Below are 25,129 nucleotides of genomic sequence, written 5' to 3'. Positions count from 1 at the left end.
CTACTGAATAAACTTCACCCATATTAATAACAAGTAAGGATAGCTGCTTAGAGTATTTATTTTGATCAGATAGCCTGTTCATGTCCTGCCCAATCATTTTAAAGATTGCTTAAGCTAATGGATATTATTTTGTAATTGATCTAGGCTGGCAAAGAATATGGTGTCACTTTCCAAAATGACTGGTCTGTCTACCAGTAATTTTTGTATTGTTCAGTAACTTGATGACTCATGATTACCTGGCACATAGTGTTTAGTGTTTTGTTACTTAATGTACCATGGGAATGAATTTGCTGAATAATTCCATAGATTCCTTTTAACACTATTCTTCATAAGGGATTTAAACTATTCCAAAGCTTAAAAGAGTTTTTTAAGTCTTCAGAATAACATGCATTTTACTGCTGGCATTTCCAGCCTCAAGGTGTGGCTAATGTAACTATTTTGTCTTTCACAAGATGGGGCGTAGAGAAAAACCTGAGGAATGTTGTCAAGTTGTGTTTCACTGGCTGCTACAAGGTTTCTATGCATGAGGCACGCCACTGACATCACTCACTCACAATGTATGGGCTGAAGTGATCAGACTAAGAAAATCTGGAGATAAAAGCAGGAAAGCAGCAGGGGGACTAGAGTGAGTGAAGCAAAACATATCAATCTGTGGAAGAAGCCTGACTGCTTCCAATTGTACTGTCATGATCTTCTGATTTATCCTCCAGGGTGGAAGTATTGCAATTATACTGTACCAACAGGTACAGAAATGGAAGGAAAAATACATCTTGAGCATAGTTAAAGAATTGTCAGTTTTATACAAAATCTCCTTTGGTGCTTTCTTATACCTGCATTAAACCAAAATTCATCAAAATTGTTTTATATGGTTCACAAATGTTAAAAAACACCAAGTTTGTATAGACTTAAAAGCCTAAATGAATTTGGATGAACATGCACTTCTCTGGACTGAAATATCTGGAACACAACCACTAGCTGTAACTCAAAGGTTTGGTAGTGAATACAATAATAAATACTGTAGTGTTTAACACCGTAAATGTTCGATTATCACGTGTGTTAGCAAGCTGTGTATCAAGAATAATTCCAAGAAACAAATATAATTGCATAAATTTTGTGCCACTGCCAGAGAAGCCATGCTCTCTGTGTTCTGAGTATCTAATAAATATTCTTCATAAGCCTTCTCTGACCTAGGAAATTATTGCTATTTTACTAAGAAGATATTAAAGTAGAAGCAAGCTAAGTGATTTGCATAAGTAATAATAGCATGTCAATGGTGAGGGTTAGTAAAAAGGCACAAGGAATTCCAATGCTGTAAGTAGCAGTCAGAATCTTTTCCCAGGAAAATTGAAAAGAAAAAAATCCTGCCAAAATTAGTCTGTGATAATTTCTAGAGAGGACTGTAATTTCAGTCAAACCTATCAGTCTTTAGTCAAAATGTGGAAAAGCGATTTGAATGGACTTTTAGAAGAAATGAAAATTTATGTTTTGCTTAATCTTAAAAATCCATTCCATTGATTGAACAAGAAAATACGGGAAAATTATCCATTCAAAACTAGAGTGAAGGAAGCCTTTTTGTTAAAAACACCAACTGCAAACATTTTTAAATTTGAAATGATTGAAACTTCTAGCCAAAAGAATTACTTGGTTTCAATCCAGGATTTTTGAATACATCTATTTGTTCAAAAAATCATGGGGGATTCCCATGGCAATTTTCTGAGCATTTCTATCTTTGAACAATTCACTACTTCAATTCAGTGCTTTTCCTGTGCAATTATCCAAATGATGTCTTTGTGCCTCCCAGTGAGGATATTTGAATTACACCATTTTCAGTTTTTTTATGTGCCTGCTTCTGTGCACGTTTGAAGACAAACCTCCATCAGCCCTTGGATCTTTGGTTAATTTTGCAACAAAGACATCCTGCAAGATTGGATATCCCTCGCAAAATCCCACTGCATATCATTTCCAGTCATGCTAAATGTCCAGCTGCTGGTGAGTCTGACCTTGTGCTACACATCAAGACTACCCCACCATGCCAAGGAGGGATTGCAGTAGTGATTTCCACTGCTCCTTTCAGCTTTCAGCACCTTGCTTGTCTTCATCTAAAGCTTGATTCTCAGGGCCACAACAATAAAGACATGGTCCTGTGATTACTCCTCAGATCTGGGAAGGCTCTCCAGGCTCAGGACATCAGTTCTCAGGCCATGCAGATGGATCCAGGTTTCCCAGTGAACCAGGCAGTGGCAGTCAGCTTGAACCCACACACTTACCTGATTTATCTCTGGTGTCACCCTATCAAAATGAGCCACAGAGCTGGATGCTTTCCAGATTTTAAAGACAAAACCATTTTGGTTTTCCTGAAGCATTTTGCTTATTTTGGTCATGTGAGTAGAATCAGGTGTGAAATACAGCTGGGGCTGAAGATTTAAAGTGGGAAAGATGTGTCAGATTCTGATGCTTTTAAAAGGAGTGCCATTGGATCTGAAACTGCTTCAAATAAGAGCCAGAACAATGGACGCAGAAAAAAACAATGGTCCTTTCAAAAAAGAGGATCTGTAAGAAACCAGTAGTGCAAAGAATGCCCCTGAGAAGAAAATCCTGCTGAAAAAAGTTCTTGTTGCATCTACTAAGAATCTGTCATATTTTCTTTGGAACCCTTGTGCTGCCCTGAGTTGGACACACCAAGATATTTCTCAGAATGAGTTGTCTACAGCACAACTCGTATCTCTCAATGTAATGTAGTCAAAATAAAACCTTCCCAACAACCCTTTCAACTTCCACTGTCACCACCTGACATCGTGACTTTTTGAAAGGGTTTTTTGTTTTAGTAGCTGCTTGAGATGAAAGAAGCAGAGTCATATCAACAGATAAAACTCCTGTGATAAATCTCTATTGCCATTTGAGCAAGAAGGAGTGCTTTTCTTCCCAAGATTTTATTGATTGTTTGTGAACTCATTGATAAAACAGGCTGTGTGCCTTGCTGCAAAATGCTGCCAGATCTACATGCCGTCTGGTTTAACAATGAATCCAATATTAAATGTCCTATTTATGACAGGAGCCTTATGAAAAGCCATGCTTTTAAAATAACAAATGGTACTTTGTACATCATTTTAGCGTGGAGATGTTGTTCATAGGAAACAAGAATTAAGAGTTGCAATGCTGTTTACTTTTTAAATCTAGCAAGCATATTTTGTAAACTCATTAGTGGGAAGTCAAAAAAGAAAATGAAATTAAGCCTAAGATCATGGTGAAAAGGCAATCCAGGTTGCACAGTCCTGCCTCAAAAGAGAATTATTTATTCTTTTATCTGATAACAAAGACAGAGGAATTAAAAATCTGAAACGTCATTAAGATTCTAGCTGGAATTAATCAGTAGGATTCCAAACATTCCATGTATCAACTCGTACTAGCGAGGCTTAGCTATGTGCACTGGAGTACAGCTAATCTGGAAATATCAGCTAAATTCAGAGTTCCCCACAGTTGGGAGCAGGAAAGCACAGCGAATTGTGATCAGCATTTGTCCTCATGTTTGCTGTGAGTGATGGAGGCAAGTCAGCGTAAGCACACACTCGCAGATAATCACTTACCTGCCAGGGCTTTGGATGATGAAAAGACTTTCCTCTGTCTCCAGAGAGCACAATGCTTATTTCAGACGTTTCCTGGAAGACAAAGGGATAGAATAAGAGCCTTTAGATTACACTGGGATGACAGAGATCTGCTAATAAAAATGTAAAGGTCAAAAGGCTCCATCCTCCTCTGGTGTAAAACAGCAAAACTTCAGCTCTGACATCCACCTACAGCTGCTGAGGATCTTGATTATCAAGGTAGCGTCTGTGTCTTTTTGCTTTGTTTGTCACACACCACAAAGGCCATGCAGAAGCACAGTTAGGTTCCAGATAAAAATGTTTGCTGTTAACAAACCAAGTATAGAATTCAAGGTATAATTAGTAGGCTGCTTTCTAGTAGTTTACAGAAAAAAAAAAAAAAAGAACAAAACACCAACAACCCTCAAGCTCTAAAACAGCAGCAAGGATCCCTGCTTGGTTTACAGAACATTTGAAGGGTGCTAATAGATAAATCATAGCTCACAGATTTGTCTTTCAGTAGTTTAGATCATCACCAATCTAAGGATGGGTGCAAGGGGTACCTGAAGGTGGAGCTGGAATGTGAATGACATATTTAGAAGAAATAAGATATCTTGTTGCTATCTTATTTGATAGTTTTTGATGACTTGTTACATTTTTAAGCAAGTTAATCACATCTCTCTCACTATGTACTTCCATGATTTAAATGGATACAAAACCTCCCTGTTTATGCTTTATTTATTTATCAAATTATTGTAGTGGAGAGCACCATTAAAGAGAAAACAAAAAAATAAAAAAAAACCCCAACCAAACATCACCAAAACTGTGGACTTTCAATATTTTTATGTGACATTTAAATGTATTTTATTAAATCCCAGCATGATCCTTTCTTGCTAAATGATCAGAATTAATTCTGGAATTGACAGAAAGTCAATTGTTTTTGCTTAAACCTGTCTCCAGCTGAATTTATGTTGATTGGTACGTGACACAAGGACAAAAGGGTGATTTCCCCTTTGCTTTCATTTTGATGGGCTGGAACCCAAAACTTGCTTTATTATGGTTTGCTACTGTTATTTCAAAGTGGGGTTTCTTTTAATGTATTATTATTTGAAGGATGTAACAAATTAAGTGTTCATTAACTGCAGATGATTGAAGACCATTATTCCTACTTTCATTACAAGCATGTCTGATTAGTGCAGGGCTTTTTGTGTCGGCCTTCCTGCCACCATGTGCCTTCTCCAGCAGCCTGGAATTCAGGGACAGACTAAAATTGCTGATCGTATCAGTCCTGTGCTGCCATCCACGCAGTGCCTCTGTTTGACAGTAGCCAGTTGCCATGGAAATAATTGTGGTGTCACAAATCCAGTGTTATGATTTCAATAGACGATCATGTAAAGTGGAAGAAAAGGTTTGCAAGTGTAGCTAACACAAATAGCAATGGAAAAAATAAAAACATATCCAAGAGGACAACACCATCTGCTAACTGTCTGTAAGGTTTTTCTGAGTAGTCCTTCAGGTAGATTTTTCAGGTCAGATCCCTTTTCTTCAATATTTCTGTTGATGGGAACTCCTTGCTCTCTGCCACGTTTTCTATTTAATCTGTGGGCAGTCAGATATTCAGTGAAGTGACAGCAGCATTCCACAACAGCAGGTATCTAGGGCTAGACCAAGTGCACCAGACAGCTCCTCATTTGTATTCTGCCCCACTTATGGCTGAGACTCTGCCTTCTCGAGGCACTGGTCCACAGCCATGGCGCTTCTGTCAATCACCACATGCTAAAACGTCATGTGCAGCAGACATGGAGGAAGATGACAAGGTGTTTTTCTGCCAGCCACTGCACCTGGCACTACTTGTTGGATCAGAGACATCTCATCTCTTTGTCTCTTTGTCCTTTTTTGTTAGATTTGTTGGAACACTTTTCATTTGAGCTATATTCATGGATAAGCACTCCATGGACATTGGTTGTTGTGTGTGAAAAAGCTTCTCATCTACAAAGAGAAACACAACACCTGTTAATGTATTTATGACAATATCAATGTTCTGAATTAGACTTTATCCATGTTTAAGGTTTCTTACCCAACTTGTACTGGGTATTAAGTTTCTTGAGGGCATTTTCTGAGTTTTAGCGCTTTAACTGTGGTAGCACAACCAGAAGTCCCAGTTTATTTGGGGAAGAGTAAGAGTACTAGAATTTATATATCTGTTTCAAAAACTGAAAATGTATTTTTGGCCCAGATTTTTGTTTGGATTTTGCTTTGTTTTTCCCTTGTTTTCACCCTTTGAGATATTGAATAAATAATTACTGTAAAGTTTTAATATATATATAAACTTCAGCACACTTCTGGGCTCAACATACTGCTGTTGCACTTGCCTTGCAGTCAGGGGTATCCCAATTTCCTGATGATGAGTATTTCCTTCCTGAGCCTGTCCCAATGGACTATTTGGACTTGAGTAAAAGCCATAAACTTGTATGAGGCATAAAGGCATAAAATATATAGTATTTACAGTAGACACATTATAGATTACTACTCAGGAAGTCTGTTAAGGGATATGAAATAGGTCTCCCCACTCTTTATTTAATCATCTGCAGAATGAGGGTATTGATATCTCCCCCTCTCACAGGCATTTTGTGAGGGTAGATACATCCATGGCTACAAGATACTCACTCTGGTGTCCTGGGAAAGCAGAGTAACCAGATAGTATTCAGAGGGTGTGGAAATTCTTTTAGTTTTACTAAACTAATTAATTCCTGGTATAGTGCCATTGACTCTAAAGCAGCAAATGTTGTCATTGAATTTTAACAGTTTCAAAACAAGGTTTTGAGGGTTTCTCTTGTGCTGCCCATAGTACCTCAAACCTATGGGTTAAATTGCATTTGAAACATGTCCAGGGTGTCCTCAGCACATAGCAGCACACTGTTTCCTGCACATTTGGGCCAGAGCTGTTCTCTCCTGCTTTGTGGATCTTTTGAAATAATCAACTTTCTCCTTGGGAGAATTTGCATGCAAGAATTAGTTTTCTCATGCATGGAGAGTGTTTTTCATTTCTGAGGGAAATTCAAGGAAAGAATGAGAAATGTTTTGATTTATGCAAAGCTGTGAATGTTTTTGGAATTAATTTTTAAATCTAGCTACAACCAGCTTACACTGATATAATTTGTTCTAGACCTTGTCTACACGGAAGTGTTAAACTAGTTTTAAAAAAAGGTGAGTAAATAACATTAGGATTCTAATCCCAGAGCTAATCTTGGGCATAATCACAAGAAAACTGATAAGGGATACATAAAGATTTACAGAGTAGTAGCACAAGCAATGTAAACAAAACTGGGGCACGGTTGTGTGTAGAAAATTGTCCTTGTCAGAAAAACTAGATATTGGGGGGTTTTATGGCACTAAAAGCGTGGTTGTCAAAGGTAAGTGTTGCTACAATAGCTGGGCTATAATTCAAAACAAGATTTAGGAGTGCTTTTCGGGACAGAAATAGCTGAAAATTAGGGCCCTAGCTCTGTAAATCACATTTTCAAGGCACAGGTAGGTCTCTATCTTGCATGGAAAAAAGCTAAATTCTTACCAGCAGGAAACCCAAACACCACACACTGATTTAGAAAATGATAAACGAAATTCTGTTGAAAAGTAAACAGCTGAAACTCAAAGGAAGAGATGAAAAAAGAGTGAACTCCTGATTGGCACTAATTGGGCAAGGGAAATATTTCAGGGCAACTGGTAGGATTTGGAGAAATAGTCTGAAGTCTGGTGAATTGCTGTCCTGAACTTCAGGTTATAAATGACATATTAGCTATCTGATCAGTTCAATAAATATCTATTCCCTGATGCTCCTCAGATATTTGATATAGTCCTGCATGACATTTTGAAAATAAAATTATCAATATACAAACAATCAGTGAAATTTTGTTAAATGGATTAAAATTTACTCAGTTTGGCAAGTGACAGTTTGCCAAAATGACAGCCTTTGTAAGGAGGAGAGAAGCTTTTGATTAGCTATTTTTAAATTTTGATCTTCTATCTGCTTCTTTGTGTATCTCTCACCATTTTTTCAGTGGACGGCTTTTTTTTTTGGGGGGGGGCAGGAATTTTGATTGCTGCTTTCAGAAAAGTAGGGGAAATATTATTACAATAAAAATCCATGTAAGTATAAAAATTATCCAAGCTTTGAAGCTAGAAGTCTTTCATGCATATAGTTTTCTCTTTCCTTCTTTCTTTCCTTTATTCTTCGTACTCATGAATTTGAAATTTCAGGCTCTTGGTCTATTTCCGGAAAGGAAGGAAAAACATTAAATCCTGAAGATTTTGCAATATGGAAAAATCATTTGCCATCCAGCTCTAATTAAAAACTTTCTCTAATTAAATCTTACTTAATTGACAAATCTCAAAAGAAAATAATAATGAATCATGATACTATGGAGCTAGTCCCAATGCAATCTGTTCCTGACCAAATGCTATACAGCATTCATATCTGTAGTGTTGAGAACAGTCACTGCTAGTAAAATGTGCAGATGACATATATGGGTGGTATAGTAAATACTGAGAATGATTAATTTCTGTGACCTAATTTGGCAATTCCTTGAGCAGTAATTTTAATCTGAAATACATGAAAAGGCACACCTTTAGGAAAGAAGTAGGTAGGCCATGAATGCAAGCTCTGGGGCAGGACTTGAATTGCTGAAATACTCAAAGCAGATGTGGTAGCAAAGCAGCTTAACATGAGCTCTGTGTGATGCTGCAGCCAACAGGGCAAAACAGCTTTGGTGTGTGCATAAAAACAGAATACCAAACAGACATGTGATGTCCTTATTCCCCTGCAGAAATATTGCAAGGCAGTGGCTGGGCCTTGTGTCCACACTGCAAGAAAAAAATCTTGTCAAACTATGTGATTGGGAGAGAAGCCATGAAGATGCCACTAGTTCAGAAAACCTTATTGATTAATGAAAGGCTGAGGAGTTTGAGGAGCTTCTTCTGTCCAAGAGCTGCTAAGTTGAATATTGATATAACTGCAAATCAAAGGATACCAGGCTGTAGCAGGTTCTTACTCCAGCAGAAATGGGTGTGATCACATTTCACTTTTGGAAGCTGAAGTCAAAAAATCTGGGCTAGGGAAAAGAAAACTAACACAATGTAAGAACAGCAATGCTATTTTTTGGAGTATAGTGGCTTCTCTAGCTTTTAAAGTCCTTTACCAAGTCCAAGTGTTTGCTAAATGCATGCCTAGCTGCAGAGAGATTCAAACCAGTGTTAATGGGATATCTAAGCAGTTTTTAGATGTGGTTTCAAAACACAGCAGAACTACCATAGGATGTCTGTCAGGATGGAATCCATCAGGGACCTTCCCCTGCCTCTTTTTTTCCCTGATTTTTTTCTCCCTCTTTTGTGTCATCAGTACTGATTGTTTGGTTGCAGGATGAGGCAGATGAGCTTGCTGATATATCTGTTTAGATGTCATTCATTATCTGTCTAAAAACAACAAAAAACAACCCTAGTGACTGGAATGGCATGTTCAGAGCAGCAAGAAATCTGCAACCATATGTACATACACAGGCCCTTCCAAACTTGCTCCTTTCCTTGATCAAACAGCTGAAAGAAAGTTGCTGGCTGATTTTGTCCCCGCCACCTCAAACAAAATGGAAAAGTTCACAGTCTGTGTCTCACTTAGGCACTAAAAGAACAGGGCAACACAGTCCAGACAGCAGCTATAAGAGGATTTACTATTTTCCATTAGGCAATGTGGTGCCCAGAGAGCAACTGGACCATGAAGAGACCTGCATCCCAGAATAGTTCCTTGCTAGAGCTTTCTACCATCTCTAGACAGGGTCTTTTTTTTTTTCCTTTTTCTAAAATGCAGCAATTTGTCTTTATATATTGTATTGCTGAGGGCAGGGAGAAGAGAGAGGTCTTGCTACTTTCCTGACCTAAGAAAAGATGATATAGGCTCTGCTAAACAAGCACTTACAGAGTCAGCCAAGCCAAAGTGCCTGCACCTCAGGCACAAAAGTAAACCTTTAGCTCAGTAGGAAAAGTTTGTGCCAGAAAATTTAAATTAATATGATATTATATAGGTGTTTGGGTTTTGGTTTTTCTTTTGTAGATCTCTCTTATAAGTCTAGGAAGAAAAAATTGATAGCAATGATACAATTTTGAATTTTACACTGAATTAGAGAGATCTAAACCAGTGTGCTGATTTTGAATGCCTATGTACTGTAGCCATGATGGATTAGGATGGAGATGTGGAATCTGTCATTTCTAGCACAAGAGCTGGGGGTATCAGGTGAACAGGCAGGTGGAAGGTTAAAAGCAGAGATGGTGGCCAAAGGTTGACATGGGGTCAGATAGACACATCTGTGTAATAAAAATCCCGAAAAGTTAATTTAATACTACAAAATCATTTCTGGTTCAGGAAGCCCCTAAGCAGCAAACTGCTGGATGTTAGAGGAATACTAACATATTCCCAAGACATACTCTGGGAAAACCATATGTTCGCCTCATTCCTATGCTCTTTTTTAGGCATCCCCTACTACTCACTGCCAGAAACAGAACACTGATCTTGGTGAAACTTCACTCTGAGTCACTCAAGCTCTGGTAAAAACTATTCCCTGATGGCAGGAATTTATCATTTGAGAAGGAGGTTCTTGATATCAGACTATCATTTCTGACTATCATCTTTAATTTGACATTCCTTCACAGTTGGTTTGCAACCAGCCACAGATGTTCAAAATCCTCACATTCTACTACACATTCCTTGCAACTATTGAATTTAAAAAGCTTCCAAAATTACACATAGAATTTAATACAAGAATTTTCTTCCCAAAGGAGTGGCTCTAAGTTGTTGGCTAGATTTTCCTAGACCTTGTTATGCCCTGCAGTTTGCTTTATGAGTTCAGCACTCTTATCACATGACAGTATTGCACAACTGAACTGGAAAGAGAAAAATACTGGCTCATTCATATGGTCTGGAATTAAATCCATCAGTGTTATTCAAAGTGATAAGTAGAGCTTACATGTACAGTAAATCCGCCAGCACAGCATGATAAATTATGCTTTCCTCTCTGTCAAAAGATTTTTGAATAACCACTGAAATACTTTTCTGTGGTCAAACTCTGCATATGCAAAATAGATATACAGGCTAAAAACACTCTTTGCCTTATACCTTGAGGTAAGTGACAGTGTGGTTTTAGATGCATTAAGGGCTTTGTCTGCTTGGAATCTTTTCTTCTAAAGTAAGGTATTTCAAAACAACTTGAAGCCCACATCTCCGAATTCAAGGGTGCATAAAACTAAACAACATAAAACATAACACCCCACAACAAAACCAAACAGGCATTTCTGGAATGGGAGTATCTACTAAGAGACACATTCTTATGAGAGAGCTATTCTGGTCAAATTTCCCATGCAGACAGACCTTTAATTAATTCACTGTAAAACCATGTGTGGAAACTCTCATTCTGACTGAAGCTCAAATTATAGCAGTTTAATTGGTTTCCTTAAATTGACAGGTGTAAATGATATAACTAATTTTAATCTGGATACCAGAACATTTCAACATTTCAGTTTTCTTTTAGCATCAATTTTGGGGCTTGTCTATGTTTGCAGTTATACAGGTTTAATTTGAGATTTCAACATATTTAGACAAATCAGTGCTGGATGTTATACAGCAAGCTCATATTCTGCTCTGCCCAAGTATCCCTTGATTACATCTACATCTAAACTGAAGAAAAAAAAGGCACTTTTGACAGAAAGAATGCCCATGAAGGCATCTGCATTATTTTAAATAGAGCAGTGCAAGTCTGTATGTAGACTCTCACTCACACTTGTTCATCTCTTATCTGTAGATAAGATGAAGGTCTTTAGCTACATGAAGGTCTAAGCTCAGCTGTCTGTCTTTGCTTGGATTTAAGTGATACATATTCAAAAATCACGTTCCATCACGTGTCCTGTAGGACAGGAGTGGTTAGCTGGGCACAGACAGCTGAGAGCAGAAACTTCAAATGCTTCCGAGTGTGCAGAATAAGCAATGAGTAATTATGCATCTTGTACATCTTCCCTGAGCAGAGAAAAATTGAGATCTATGGTTAATGACAACAACATGCCAGCAGCACATAAACCTTTCCACCTGCTTCTCACTGTGCTTTAGATCACTGCACAGGGTAGTCCAGACCACTCAGTGCGCCAGATGCTCTCTGTGTTACACACAACAGCTTTTTTTTAACAAGGAAATCCTAAGCTTGATGTTATTTATGGGTCATCAGGATAATTAGTATTTTCCTGCTGAACTGTTTCAAATGTACTCTATAAAAGCCACGTAGTCAAAACTTGGCTTTACACCTCTGATTCAAACGCAGACATGCAGGCTCACGCTCTGATATTCTGCTCACTCCTCCCATGTGTGAGGATTTTACAAATGAACCTTCTACCCTGATAAGAGAAAAAATACTAGCAATTACAAAAGGTTTTGAGTAGGGGAGTGAGGAATATAAATGAGCAGAAAGGTGCCAAGATATCAAGACTAAACCATCTGACTTGGTGATAGCTATAAAGTGAATTTTTAATGTGGTGGGTTGTAGATTTTTTGGTCCTTGATTTGAATAAGATCTGTTTTTATGTCCTGTGTAGCAAAACCCCCTTTCAAAAAGGTTAAGTCAGACTAAATGAAACATTATTAAAAGAGAATGTATTGTTCTTCCTTTAAGCTATTCTATCATAGATACTTATATGATCCTGTTGATGGTTAAAAAAATTGAGAAAAAGAGACAGAAAGCAGGAAAAAACTTTCACACTCAGGTCTTTGCTTTTGTTTTTTAATGAATTCCTACATTTCTGCAGTTGAACTCAGGAGAATGCTGGAATGTTACTTCCCAAAATGAAGACAGCCTGATATGTGAAGGGCACATCTGCAAACGCTGCTGTGATTCTGAAAGGTGAAAGCCAAGTGAGAGGCATGAGGAATGAAGGGAGACAAGATGTGCTAAATGAAAAAAAGCACAGGCTGCTAAAAAGGTAGTGTGGTGGTGGGATTCTCTATGAAAAGTCAGTTGCATTGTTATACAGCAGGTTTTTATTATGGCTGTGCAGTCTTGGTGCAAGAGCTTCTGGCCTCTTCTGCTCTCATACTGCTTCCCTTGAGAGTATCTTCCAGCTCTGTATTGCAGCCAGTTCAATTAAAATCCTACTGAATGCTATTTTTTATTTTTGAGAGTGCCACAGTTATCAGCAGGAAATCACAGGAATAAACAAGTGTCATTAATTGCTGTGATCTTGAGTCTGGATGGTCTTGGACACAGACTGCATAACAAGGACAAGGTAAGGTGTTTGAGTGCAGCTTTAGCTGCTTTCTCCTTCTGTGATATTATCTATGACCTAAGAAAATACTTTTTAAGGTTTAATTGGTATAATGTCTTTGAAAAATTCAGTATAGTTGGTGCTTTTTTTTTAATATTCAGATAAAAAAAAATGGTGGGTTGTTATGTCTTACCTCTGTAGTCGTGTTCTTACGTTGCCAAGAGGCATTAAAATAATCAGTCTATTTCCCCTGTCTTTGAATTTCTTCATTATAGTTTCTACTCTACAAATACTTTTTTGTGCATTTTTTCAGGTTTGGATAGGTAAATTCATAACTTTTAAGCAAAAGTAAGTATCAGCTTATTTACTTAAGAAAGTATCAGATAATAACTGCTAGTTTACAACTCGTGTGTTACTGTCACAATATACTTCCAGCATTTATTCCTTACTCATTCAAAGACCAGTGACCTTTTAAACCATTAATTGACTGAAATTAAATCAGGTCTTTATTCAATACATTAAGTTTGACATTGGGCAGTTTGAAAAATTCTGAGGTATTGATGTACCTCTGTGTTTTAAAAGATGAAAATAAATGATTTGTGCAGATTTTTGTATTTTTTTTACAAAAGTGTGTTTTATTCAAAGACTGCCTTCTCCCACAGCCTTAAGAGAGACATTAAGAGCCATGACTTGAGTTCAGCCATATAAAAGTCAGGTGTTTGTCTAAGCACAATATCTAATCTCTAGTTAGGTAGCCCAATACCCTACCAACTCTAGTAGATGGAAAGCAAATAACTCTACCAAAACTGATACTTCCCCTGCTATCCTAAGAAATCAGTAGGATGTACAAAACCCTATTACCACCTAAGTTATTGCTAATAATTAATTCTAATGCTGGCAGAAATGGTAAGCAATGAAAAGAATAAAATAATTGTTTGAATCCTTGTCTCAGTAAAGAATATTGGTTAGTTTTGAGGTCTGAGGATGAAAGGATAGAAGAGGAAACTTCTGCTTACATAGCCTTTCATTAGCTTAGTTGTAGAAAACCATCTTAAAGCTTGAGTTAAGCAACATTTTCTTTCTTCACATATTGGTGATTGGTGGTTGATTCACAACAGTACTGGCTCCAATTTGCCCTCAGCTTTTGAAAAAAAAAAGTGTTAAGAATTACTTTCTTTCTGATTAAGTTGTTTTAATATTGGAAGACTATTTCTACAGCTGTGTTTGGCTGCCTATTTAAAATTGGCTTTTTCCAGAAATGAATACCTAATTTCTAAAATACAGTCCTTCCTTCCTCCTTCTCACCCTGGTTTCTCATGCTGCCTTTATCTAAAAATTTAGTTTGCCAGGTCCAGTGGCAAATCACAGGCCAACACTTCACCATGGCTGCCATTACCTTAATGCCTACCAACTATGCTAAAATCTGGAAACAGACTGTAGCAGTGGCTGTTGCCTGCTGATAACACAGCTACAAACAGTCATTTTTCCCATACACATGCAGCAGTGGACTTCAGTATATTTCTGGGTTTTCTGGGTATGGAAAAGCTGTATGATCAAAATGTAACCCAAATAAATGCGGTGAATGGTGACTTCAGAAAGCATTTTGTATGCATTATTTATACCATAGATATCAGCTTGTTTTTCTAAGCGGATAAATAAAGAATTGATTCAGAGAAACAGGGAAAAACAGTCAAGTGCTCACTTGTGCTTGATTTTTCTGATGGAGACACCTGGAACTGTAATTTCTATTGTCTCACAGCAGAGCAAGAATGGTACTGCCAGTACATCATATTGAACTTTATTGTGAAAAATGCCTGACCTTGAAATCCTTTGTCTGAGGACTGAGCACAGAAAAATGGCCTCTACAGGAGAAGGTAGCTTAGGTGCCTTAACAAAAAGAACACTCCCCTGGTGATAAAATCAACTCTGCAACTACCTAGGCAGTGAGACTTCTTTGGGATGCAGCCCTATCCCACTGGATTCATGGGATCCTTCCATTTGTAAGAGGTTTTTGAAAATCCTCAGCATGAAGAGAGAACTACTAAAACACAGAAGGAACCAACTAATCTGGCAGCAAGCCTGCCAGAGTTCAGGAGGTGTTTGGACAACACTTTGAGAGACATGGTAGGATGTCCTGTGGTGGGTCAGGAGTTGGACTCGAAGGTCCTGATGGGTCTCATTGACCACAAGATACTCTATGAACTCTGCTGTCAGCACTGTATTTCTCTTTTTAGAAGCAGCATTTCTTTCTCAAAGTGAGAAAGTCCCCTGTTTATTCAAGTTTAGCAGTGAACCATGAATCTGTCACTGATTGTGTTCAATAACACTTTAAATATTCTTTGTTAACATGAATTTAATTTAAATCCCTTCACAATGAAATAAGTGACAAATAAAACTAATTTATAGATTTTCTTATTTTCATCTAAAGAAGGATGTCACCTAATCCTGCAACCACATTTATTTGGCTTTTTTATCTGTCTGCTCTCCTTGTTCACCATTTTAAGGTGAACAAGGAGAGCAGACAGATAAAAAAGCCAAATAAATATTCCTGCATTAAGCCAGAAATGTTTCCACCTACATTTGTTAACTGTGAAAATGGCAGCTAGAAGCTACAAAATAGCTTTTACTCATCTGTATATTGTCTTTGCTGGCATCAGATATACCTCACCTCCCCTTCATCTCAGTTTAACATTACTCACTTATGCATGCACAGCATGTGCAAGTGTGAAAAAAATAACTTCTCTTGTAGGAGCTTAAGGTGGATAAATCTTTGATGTACACTGGTAACCTATTCTAATCTTTGCAGGCACTGTATGAGATATCAACTCTTTAAAACTCGTTCCTCTTAGAAAGCTGCACAATTGATCTTGTGAAGATCTTAGTAAATCTAGGATATACTGTTAGAATAAATTGATACACATCTTTTTAAAGATATTTATAATAATCAGAATGTGCCTATAATGGGCATAACTGCATTATGGCATGTTAAAAAGCAGCATATTTGTCATCAAATATTTTAAAATTAGTGTGCAAAATATTTCTATTTTCTGTTTTGATTATACCATCAAGACAATGAACACAGAGCAGGCCCTCAGTTGATGAAAACTGACAGGCTTCCAGAACTTTGTTACTAGTATTTTTTTCCAGTTTGGAACTCTATTAGAATTTCAAATAGCCATTAATGATATATTCCACTTATTATTTAAGATCTATACAGATGGAGACTTTGAAATTCTAATGCATCTCATTATCTTTTAAATTTCCCCTGCATTTTTCTTAATTAGGCAAAAGAAATACCTTTCCTGCTAAAGTGTTTGTACAAGAATGACACTGAAGCAGTGTGTAAGCTTTATTTTGATCAGTGCCACCAAAACATGAAAATATAATGACCAAGATTGTTATTCTGATACAATTTTTCCTTCCCCAAACTAGACCAGCACTTGACTTTAAGTGTAATGCATCATCAGAAATTGTTACCAACTGGGTAGTGAAATATGGCTTAATATGCTGTCTTTTTCAGTTACTATATACCCATGTAATGGTCTGTAACAACATTTTTATTACAAGTGAAAGAAGCCTTTAGCCCTTGTATATCAAAACCAATGGTGTCTGTTTTGCTTGGTTGCTGTGTTTAGTGCATGTTACTGGAAATCAAAATGTCTGGGTAGGATCTGCTGCTTTGATCTGTACGGGTGTGCTGCCTAGCACAATGAGGCCTTTGATTCACAAATGGGTACAACTATAATAGATAAGCAGTGAAAGATAATAAACAGTAGTAATTGTAATTGTTGGTGTTTGGATTATTAATGCAAAAACTGCCTCACAGATATTAATCCATTTCACTGGTATCCTCTTGTATCAATTGATCCTCTGCCATTCTTTCTTCATTAATTAGGCTAGGGTATGTAGCAAATTAGGATGAATTCCAGCTCTGCCCACATTATTTGATTGGTTCCTCCCATTCTCATTCAGTGTTTTATACACTCTTGATGAGGGAGTTGGAATTCATGCATCTGGCCCAGTAGCCTGGATAAATACTGCAGCAGCCCTCAAAGGACTATTCTGAATGAGAGAGACAGACATTTTGGGAAAAAAGCCTGAAAAAAACCCCAACAAAAAAACCCTATCATGGCATAATGAGTTCAGTTTATACAGTAGCTGTATAAGCGTAAATGTCAGGGATTGTTTTTTTCCCTTCTGACTTCGCTTTGCTTGTACTCACAAACCTTTCTGGCAGGACGGTTCATTTCCTAAAAAATCTCAGTGGCCCAGAACCAATGGTATCCTCAACCAAATCGCACCCTGCTGGTCCCTTTCACGTCAAAACTTTGAGACATTCTGCTTCTTTGTCATTTACAGTTTCTCCACGACACATACAGTATTATTGCCAGTCAAACCAGACTGTATGTCTTTTGATTTAGTTTGCATTCCTGGCTTGCTCAAGCTGGTCTTATTGAGATCACTGAAGAACATCATTTCCTTATTTAAATAGGATTTGCATTTCTCAGGCTTCTTTAGCAGCCTCTCTTTTGAACATTGCTTTTGAAGATTTGCCCTGACGTTCCTATCAGGCAAGACTACAAAGGAGCATTGTGGGCTCCGAATGTCCTTCGCACTGTTAGCCTGGTGAAGGGCATTATGACATGTAGGGTAAATAAAAGTTAACAGAGATAACAAGGATCTTAATACAGGGAAGCATTAAGATCTCTAGAGCAGTTCTACTGTAAAATCTCAGTGACAGTCCTGGGTTTCTGTCAAGCTAGAGCAGCTGCAGAAAACTGCTGATGATGTTGGTTCAAATTACAGTAGTGATAAGTCCAGGCAAACATATACACCCAAACAGAGATCAATTTATTGTGATTTTGGATAAGCTCTCAAAGTACTCAGGCACCGTGCTCTAAAGTGTCCCCTGAATTGAGTTTCCTTTCTTTATTGGGCTGACTGATATGGCTGGGCTCCAAAACACCTTGAAATCCCTGCAAGTGAGTGAAACTTGACACAAAGGCTTGCTTATTAAGTTAAACACACTTTGAAAATACCAGATGCTGAGATGAAGATACATGGTTACATTCAAACTGCTGCTTCCTCTAGCAGATCTACCCAGCTAGACATACATCAGCTGGAGTGCTGGACCAAAACATTTCGAATTCTGCATGAATTCTGTTCATACAGAACATTGAATTTCAGGAGTTGAATCAATACACAGAAAGTAGGTCACCCCTGCTGAAAGTGATGAGAGTTCTGTGCTTAGCTCAGGTCTTGCCTAATTGCCCAAACTTGGAACTAGAACTGTGTCTGATCTATCACATATGTCGTTATCTCTTCAAGCTTTATTCTCCCGTGGAGATAATTCAGGGAATGAAGTCCATAGCTATTAGGCAATTCCTTATTTCCAGGACCACACGACCCACTTTGATCTTGTGGGTTAGTAGGTGGTGGAAGAAGAAATGAGATATTAACTTTATAGCTTCTCAGACAACCTCAGAAATTAAACTATTGTCCTGCATTATCATATATCTCTGTAATTCCTTTGTACTTCTGAACCCCAGGTCACAAACCAGCACACTATGAAGTGTTCAGCAATTTCCATACCATAAATCCTGCTAAGGATGAAAGATTCACTTCTGAGTATTACTGCCCAATTTCAGTAACATCAAGATAAGTTTATTTAGGTAAGCTACTAAGTCTGAGGCTCTTTAACCAAAAATTAACCTCAGAGTTTTGGGGAAATCTCTGAGTAACAGCTATTTCCAGCAAAACAGGATTACTGTCTTTTGTGGTTCTGTGCTGAAAATTCTTCCCATTACCACTTCCTTGAATAGCAGTGAACAACAATTGGACCAGATCCAAATCATAGGCAGCACTGAGCAGTGATGATTTTTACGAGACATGTTTTTAAATATGGTATTTGATTCCTAATAAAAAAGCAAGTTCTTGGTGTTTATCAGAAAATTATTTTTTTTCTATGAAAAAGACAAAAGAAAAAAGCTGATTTTGAAAATTAAACAATGAACCAGGGAAATTTTAAAACCATTCAAGTTCATATGCCTAAATATAGGAATATTTCAAGCTCTGAGTATTATATTCTGAGTATTCTGACAACCCAAGAGAAAAATACTAATTCAGACAATTACACTTTCAGGAATTATTTTGTTTTATTGAAGCAGGTATTTCTTGGGGATGTTTTTATATGGCAAAACAAAAAATGGGGACAAACCCAAAACAAACCAAGGCTTATAAAATATTTTAAATGCCATTCCACCGGCCCTAATCACAAGATGCATAAATACCACAAAAATAACTGCCCTGTGTAACTTATTCATATATTGTTGGAAACTCACCTAGCCCTGTAGAGAAACTAGTGCCCAAAAGACATTAAATAAAAATCTACCAATTTACCAGTCTCAAGATGATATTATGCTCATTGTACCTGCATTTCCAAAAATAAAGGAGTCATGCACTTTCTTCTTTAAAAGGGCACAGGGAGAATCTTAATGAAAAGCTGCTGAGAATCTAAAGCAGTTAAAGGCAACTGTGACTAGAGGAAACCAATTTGTATCCATTGGTTTCACAGCAGGCTGTCATCTCTCTGCCTCTATTCATTTGCTTGTTTTCTGGTTCAGTAAAAACTGTTCTACTATTATGATTTAATGGCATGGTAATCTTTTTAAACCTACTAGATTTTTCTGGAATAGGTTTAGGAAAATTAAATGTATAGGGGCTGGCAGCATAGTCCTTAATTAAGATTCCCTACGCGTGCGGGCGGGAGCACGTTTGGAATCCAAACCCATTCACGCTTCTTACTCACAAACAAGGCTCTGGTTGGAGAGAAGAAGCTGATAAGGCTTCCTAACACCCCACCTCTAATAATAAAAAAAAATAGCAGCTGGAAGTATTTTAACAAGTATTTTCATTCTCAGATGTGTCAGTGACTCTCAGAAAGTGAAGAGTTATGATCCAACAATTGCATGGTCTGGAGTGAATTGGGGGTTACTCAAAGTCAAGAACTGAGGCTGCAGTAGGAAGGGTTGAGGGCTGTGGCTGAACTGATTCTCAGAGCAGTTCTTGTATCATTAACAAGGAAATTCACTTCTAGAAGAGGGGTCTTAAGGACACACAGTCCCAAGCCTGGAAATGCCAGCACCAGTGGATTTCCCTGGGAAAATGTAGAATTTTCCAGAGGTTAAACAAAGGTGACAAGGGTATTGTAAGTAACAGAGGTGGTACAGTTTCTACTTCTTTCTCTTTCTTCCACTCAGGGTAAACACCATGCCAGGACAAAAGGGAGAAAAATTAAAAAGGAGCAGAATTAAAAACATTACAACTGCCTAACAAAAGTGTAGTGTGAATATCTACGACAAACTATCATGAGGACAATTTACATGAGACAGTAAAAAAAAATTCTCTATTTCCTTAACCCATTTTCTCAGACACAGCAAAGCCAAAATTTGCTGTAAGAACTTTCCATTTGCATTTAAGGGCATTAATACAGATTAGCCTCTACTGGTTGTTTTTAGTATTTCTTACTGGGTCTAGTATTCTCACAGAAAAAAGGAGATGTATTCAGTTATGAACAAGGCTCTGACTCTCACACTGCTGGCTGTTTCAGGGATTTCAGCTCCCATTCCCCTTCCTTCCCAGGGAAGGACATTAGATGCTCAGGCAGAAATAGATAAAGAAGCTTTTCTCACATTTGTTCATAGTCTTCCTAAATTGGCAGTCTAGGATCAGGGAAGAAAGAGAGTTAACAATCCTGCAAAAACTTCCCTAATATTTTTAATCCATACATGAAAGCCTATGAGCTTCTGAGAACATTTTATCGTGCTTTGCCCATGTCTCCAGAAATAGTTGTTTGTAAAATCAAACAGATCACTTTGGCTGATTGCACAGTAAATCAGTGGCACAGCATTACTTACATACCATTCATTGCATGCTTTAAAATGTCAACCTTATTTTCTCTATGAGACAAACAGCACAATAGTCTCCAAAAATGTCAAGTTTGTCTTGTTTTTCATCCCTCTGAATTCACACTGAATGGACAAACAACCTGGTCATACACAAACTCCTCCCTTGGAATGTCCCGAAAGTGTCAGCAGCTTTCCCAGAAATAACGTTAAAAGCTGCATGATGTTATTAATCTACTTAGAAAATGCCAAAAGCCATAAACATTAATTAAAAAAAAAAAACACCCAACTCTAGTCACAGTCCATGATGCCTAAAAGAAGGAAAAATAAAATCTACTTATTTTTTCATGTCAGCCATACAAACACCCAGTAAATGTTTAAAGCTTTATATCAATCTCTGTTTCCTTTAGTGTTTGAATGACATAGACCTGTTGTTGGAAAGCCAACATAAAATCTCTGCAGCTCATGGGTCCATTTAAGTCAGTTTTTGCAGCAGTGAATATCAACAAAGGAATTTTCAACCCGGGAAAACAACCCCACCAAAATTGAAAACCTAAGCAGGTTCCTACTGTATTGACAATATTACAAATGTCTTTTTTCTTGCTATAATTCAATTTACAATTGGCCTTAGGGAGAAAATCAACATGACCAAATTACATCTGGCAAGTCTAAAAAAAAGCGCTTAAAAACATTCTCTGGATAGATACCAACCCATTCACAGTAGAAAAAGAGAAAATAGTCAAAGAAACAGATGCTGAAATAATAAATAACTTCAGGGAGACACCATAGCTTGTACTCTGGCCTCTGGTCACTCAGGCCAGATCTGGAAGAAAAGTTTTGGAGTCTTTCCCTTCTAGATAAGATTCCAGCTAAAAGACCCTGAACCACACTCTAGAGAAGCATGCACCCAGAGCTTTTCAGAAAAGCAATCCCTTTCCCTGTATGACATCACAGCTTCAATACCAGCAGTGATAATTTATCCCTGAGCAACTTGACATTTTGTGTTGATAAAACCACCTGGGCTGAGGGTCACTGTACACTGAGCCACAAAAGGAGACTAACAGGAGCACTGTTCTATGCCATGGGCAACAGGAGAATCTGCACCTGGAAAAACAGTTCCTCCATCCTCTCCAAGCTGATCCCTTCCCTTTACTCTTCACCTGGAGGTCTGCACTGATGCCATTGCTTTGTTAATACATTTTCATCTGAAAATGAACACTGTATTAGAAAATAACTAAACATTTCTCCAGATACAACTCATTCTCTGTAAAGAGAGGTCAAAACACAGGAAACCTCAACTCATGTTTTTCTCTCCCATTTCTTTTAAGTGTTGGGAGAACTGCTCTGACTCCACTCTCTAACAGCTCTTCAATTTTTTGTCTCCTCCATTTACCTTCTAGTCAGTAAATCTGTTATTGGTAAAATGCATTGGCCTGGGATAAGCTTGTTCCTGTTATCAACATTTCTCCTATTCTAAAAAGGATTTAAATGGTGACTAATAGCATTTGTCTTAATCATTTTTGCAATTAACTGTGCAAACCTATCTAGTCTAAAGATACGGAAATAATTAAAGTGGACATTTACATTCTTTTTCATTTTTCTTCTTTTCTTCTTTCCTGTTATCTTTAGCAAGACATTCCAAGGCTGCAAATACTCTTTTTCCTAAAAAATAGTAACAGGAAAAAAAGCATTTTCAGCACGTACATGGGGACAATTGTACTTGAGGCTAGAAGCCTCCTTTTGGTGCAATCCAGAGCACCTTTATTAGGCCCAGTCTTTACTGTAAATTGGAATACAATCCAAAGTCTCTCATATAGTCAATTATTAATCCCTATTAAAGTTTTTTTTTCTCATTTGTTTGCACTGCCTAAGTGTCTGAGTCACAGGCCTACTCCACTACGATCCGTGGGGATGTGGAGATTTACGCCTGTGCCTGCCAAATTGTTGTCACTGCCTGTGACTTAGAAACAGCTAATGATTTTGCAAGAATGATGGAAATGCTTGTTCATTTCAATCAGCCAGCCTCTGGTCCCCCCACAACCCACCTGAGTGCAGGTAAATAGCTGACTGGAAAGCACCTGGCCGCCAGCTTGGCCTGCACCGGAGAAGGCTCAGGCACTGCAAGGGCAAGAAGAGGGCCACCATGAGCCTGCCTAGCCAAGGGGGAATGAGAACCCCCTTGAATGAGAATGTTTGGGGAGCCTTTGCTTCACCTTTTGCCACTGAGCAGCTGTGGTGTCACCAAAGGTGATTGTTTCTCTTCACACTGGATGGCAACCTGGCTGATGCCTGAACCTGGATCAGCTGCAGGATAACGGAGCCCTGCCAGGGGAATCCATGGGTGTGTTCTCAGTGCAGTCAGGGCTCTGACACCTCCCTCCCAGAGGTTCACCCACAGTGCCAAGGTAAGAAATGGCTCTGCAGAAGGGGTTTCAGGGAGTGAGACTGATTTGAGCTCATTCAGGCAACAGTCCAGCCTACCCTTATCTCTATGTATTATGGAAAGACACCTAGGGAGATTAACTTCACTGACTAACCTTAGCCTTTGAGTATCTCTTCCTAAAGCTTTACAATGCAGGTTAGCTTAAGCTAATGGATATTTTTCCTCTCTGCTAACTGTGACACTTCCAGAATCAACGATTCCTCCTCTCCCATACACTTTTGCCACAGCCCCTTGCAGGAGGAGAAATTGTGTCTGGGAGCACATTGCCAGTCAAAATGGAGTTTGATTTCTCATCATATTAACACACTTCTTGAAGGAGCTGTCTCCATACATTTTTGCTTTTGGGAATGGATATATTAAATAAAAATAAAGAAATTTTTAAAAAATCTTCTCCCACCTTTCTTCTGGAGGTGCGAAAGTCTTCACATGCTTACCTAGGACAGCCCTACTGTTTATCTCATTGATGTTAATTTGTATAAATATATTTAAAATCAAACAACAAAAAAAAACCTTAGCACATCTCTTTTTTGCCCTATTAGAAAAGCTCATCCTCTCAATCCAATCAATGTCGGCAGCAAATCCATATAAAGTAACAATATATAAAACATGTCATAGATTTGGCTCCAGCAGTTTAATTAATTTAGTCCATTTGGGAGTAGATGACAAGGCTTTTTCTTCAGAAACCTTCATTGATTCCTTTTAAATAGTGCTGACACAAGTGGCAGTAACTCAAATTAATGGCAGACAAAGTCCTACTTTGGTTGAGATTCCTTAAACAGTTCAGACTATAATCAGTATTAATACACCAAGATGTAACTTGTGTTATATATATAAACAGAATTGAGAAGGGTTTTTTAGTGAGAAATTACAATAATGAGGGAGAGCTTCCATTCTTTCCTTTCACTTCTCTTAATGTTCATATGATCAATTGTCTGACTCGTTCTCTGTCTAATATAAGAAAACCTGACAACTTTCCCAAAGATGTTCAGTAAGAATCTGTGAAGAGGAGATCAAAACTTGGAGGATACACAAATAGCCTAAATTATTTATTGGAAACTGCCCTGTGCCTGGAATTCAGAAGTATAAATTATTTCAGAGAAAATAAGAATCTTACTTCCTTTGATTATGATGATAATTAAAAATTATTTGCATTATGGTGACAAAGTGAGTTTATTTGTGTATGCACAAAAAAAGGTTTTGCCCCAAATCTGAAGCCTCTGCTCATAAGTATAGCACATTAATTTTTTTGTTGACATAGTATTATTTCATTCACCTTCCAAGAATGAAAATGTAAAGGAGCTCCTCAGACGAAGTCAGGCACAAAATATTAGCAGGTGGGAGAAAGCCCAGCTTCACTCTACCTGGATTGATACACATCACCAGCAACTAACAAGTGCCTTTGCCTGATACTTCTGCCCAAACTGACAGAAGTAAACACAGTAGCAGCTCTGACACATAACTGACTACCCAATTAAGCTTCAGAGGGGATTGTCCATGGAGATGAACAGGATTAGTGGTCTCTTTCTTGCAGGTCCCATATGCAGACCCAGGAGGAGCATGGCTGAGAGGGTACCACCTCATGGAAGTCACCTGTAACAGTGTTGATTTGGAAGAGAAGTAAAAAAAATATTTTTTAGTTTTAAGGATAGTTTAATAAATATATTTCTTAAGAAAACTACAGCATTGTTATTATTTGACTTTTTTTTTAAAAAAAAGCCTGAAGACACTGTCAGGAACTGAGCTTGAGCTGGTAGAGAAAATGGAGTAACTGACCTTTCAAGGTCTCTGAAATACTATTTCTGATTCACAAACAGAGAAAAATGAATTCTGCCTGTGGAAGGAAAGCTTAAATTGTAAAGAAATTTACATGGGAGGGAAAGGATTTAAAGCTTTGCAGAAGGATTAAAGTTTGC

General features: G+C 37.8%; 2 long non-coding RNA genes across 4 annotated transcripts in view; one reads left to right on the top strand and one right to left on the bottom strand.

Moving 5' to 3' along the window:
• Window positions 1-22,997, bottom strand: part of LOC147655973 (uncharacterized) — a 35,283-nt gene extending 12,286 nt beyond the window's left edge. The window contains exons 1-3 of one of the 3 annotated variants that reach the window (XR_015279502.1): window positions 22,819-22,997; window positions 22,358-22,435; window positions 13,872-14,010 (exon numbers count right to left, since the gene is read on the bottom strand). This is a non-coding gene — a long non-coding RNA (uncharacterized LOC147655973). Of the gene's footprint in view, window positions 1-3,584; window positions 3,657-13,871; window positions 14,011-18,999; window positions 21,979-22,357; window positions 22,436-22,818 lie in introns of those variants that run through there. The other 2 variants (XR_015279499.1, XR_015279500.1) reach the window with 2 other exon arrangements.
• On the top strand, window positions 22,995-24,891 carry LOC147655972 (uncharacterized). Its single transcript, XR_015279503.1, has 2 exons — window positions 22,995-23,178; window positions 24,748-24,891. It is a non-coding gene; the product is annotated as an uncharacterized LOC147655972 (long non-coding RNA).
• Window positions 24,892-25,129: the final 238 nt, after the last annotated feature.

The sequence above is a fragment of the Cyanistes caeruleus genome, chromosome 1 (assembly GCF_971803275.1).
Source record: "Cyanistes caeruleus chromosome 1, bCyaCae1.hap1.1, whole genome shotgun sequence".
NCBI lineage: Eukaryota > Metazoa > Chordata > Aves > Passeriformes > Paridae > Cyanistes > Cyanistes caeruleus.
Note: the sequence above shows the minus strand (reverse complement) of the source record. Positions and strands in the feature narration are given on the sequence as shown.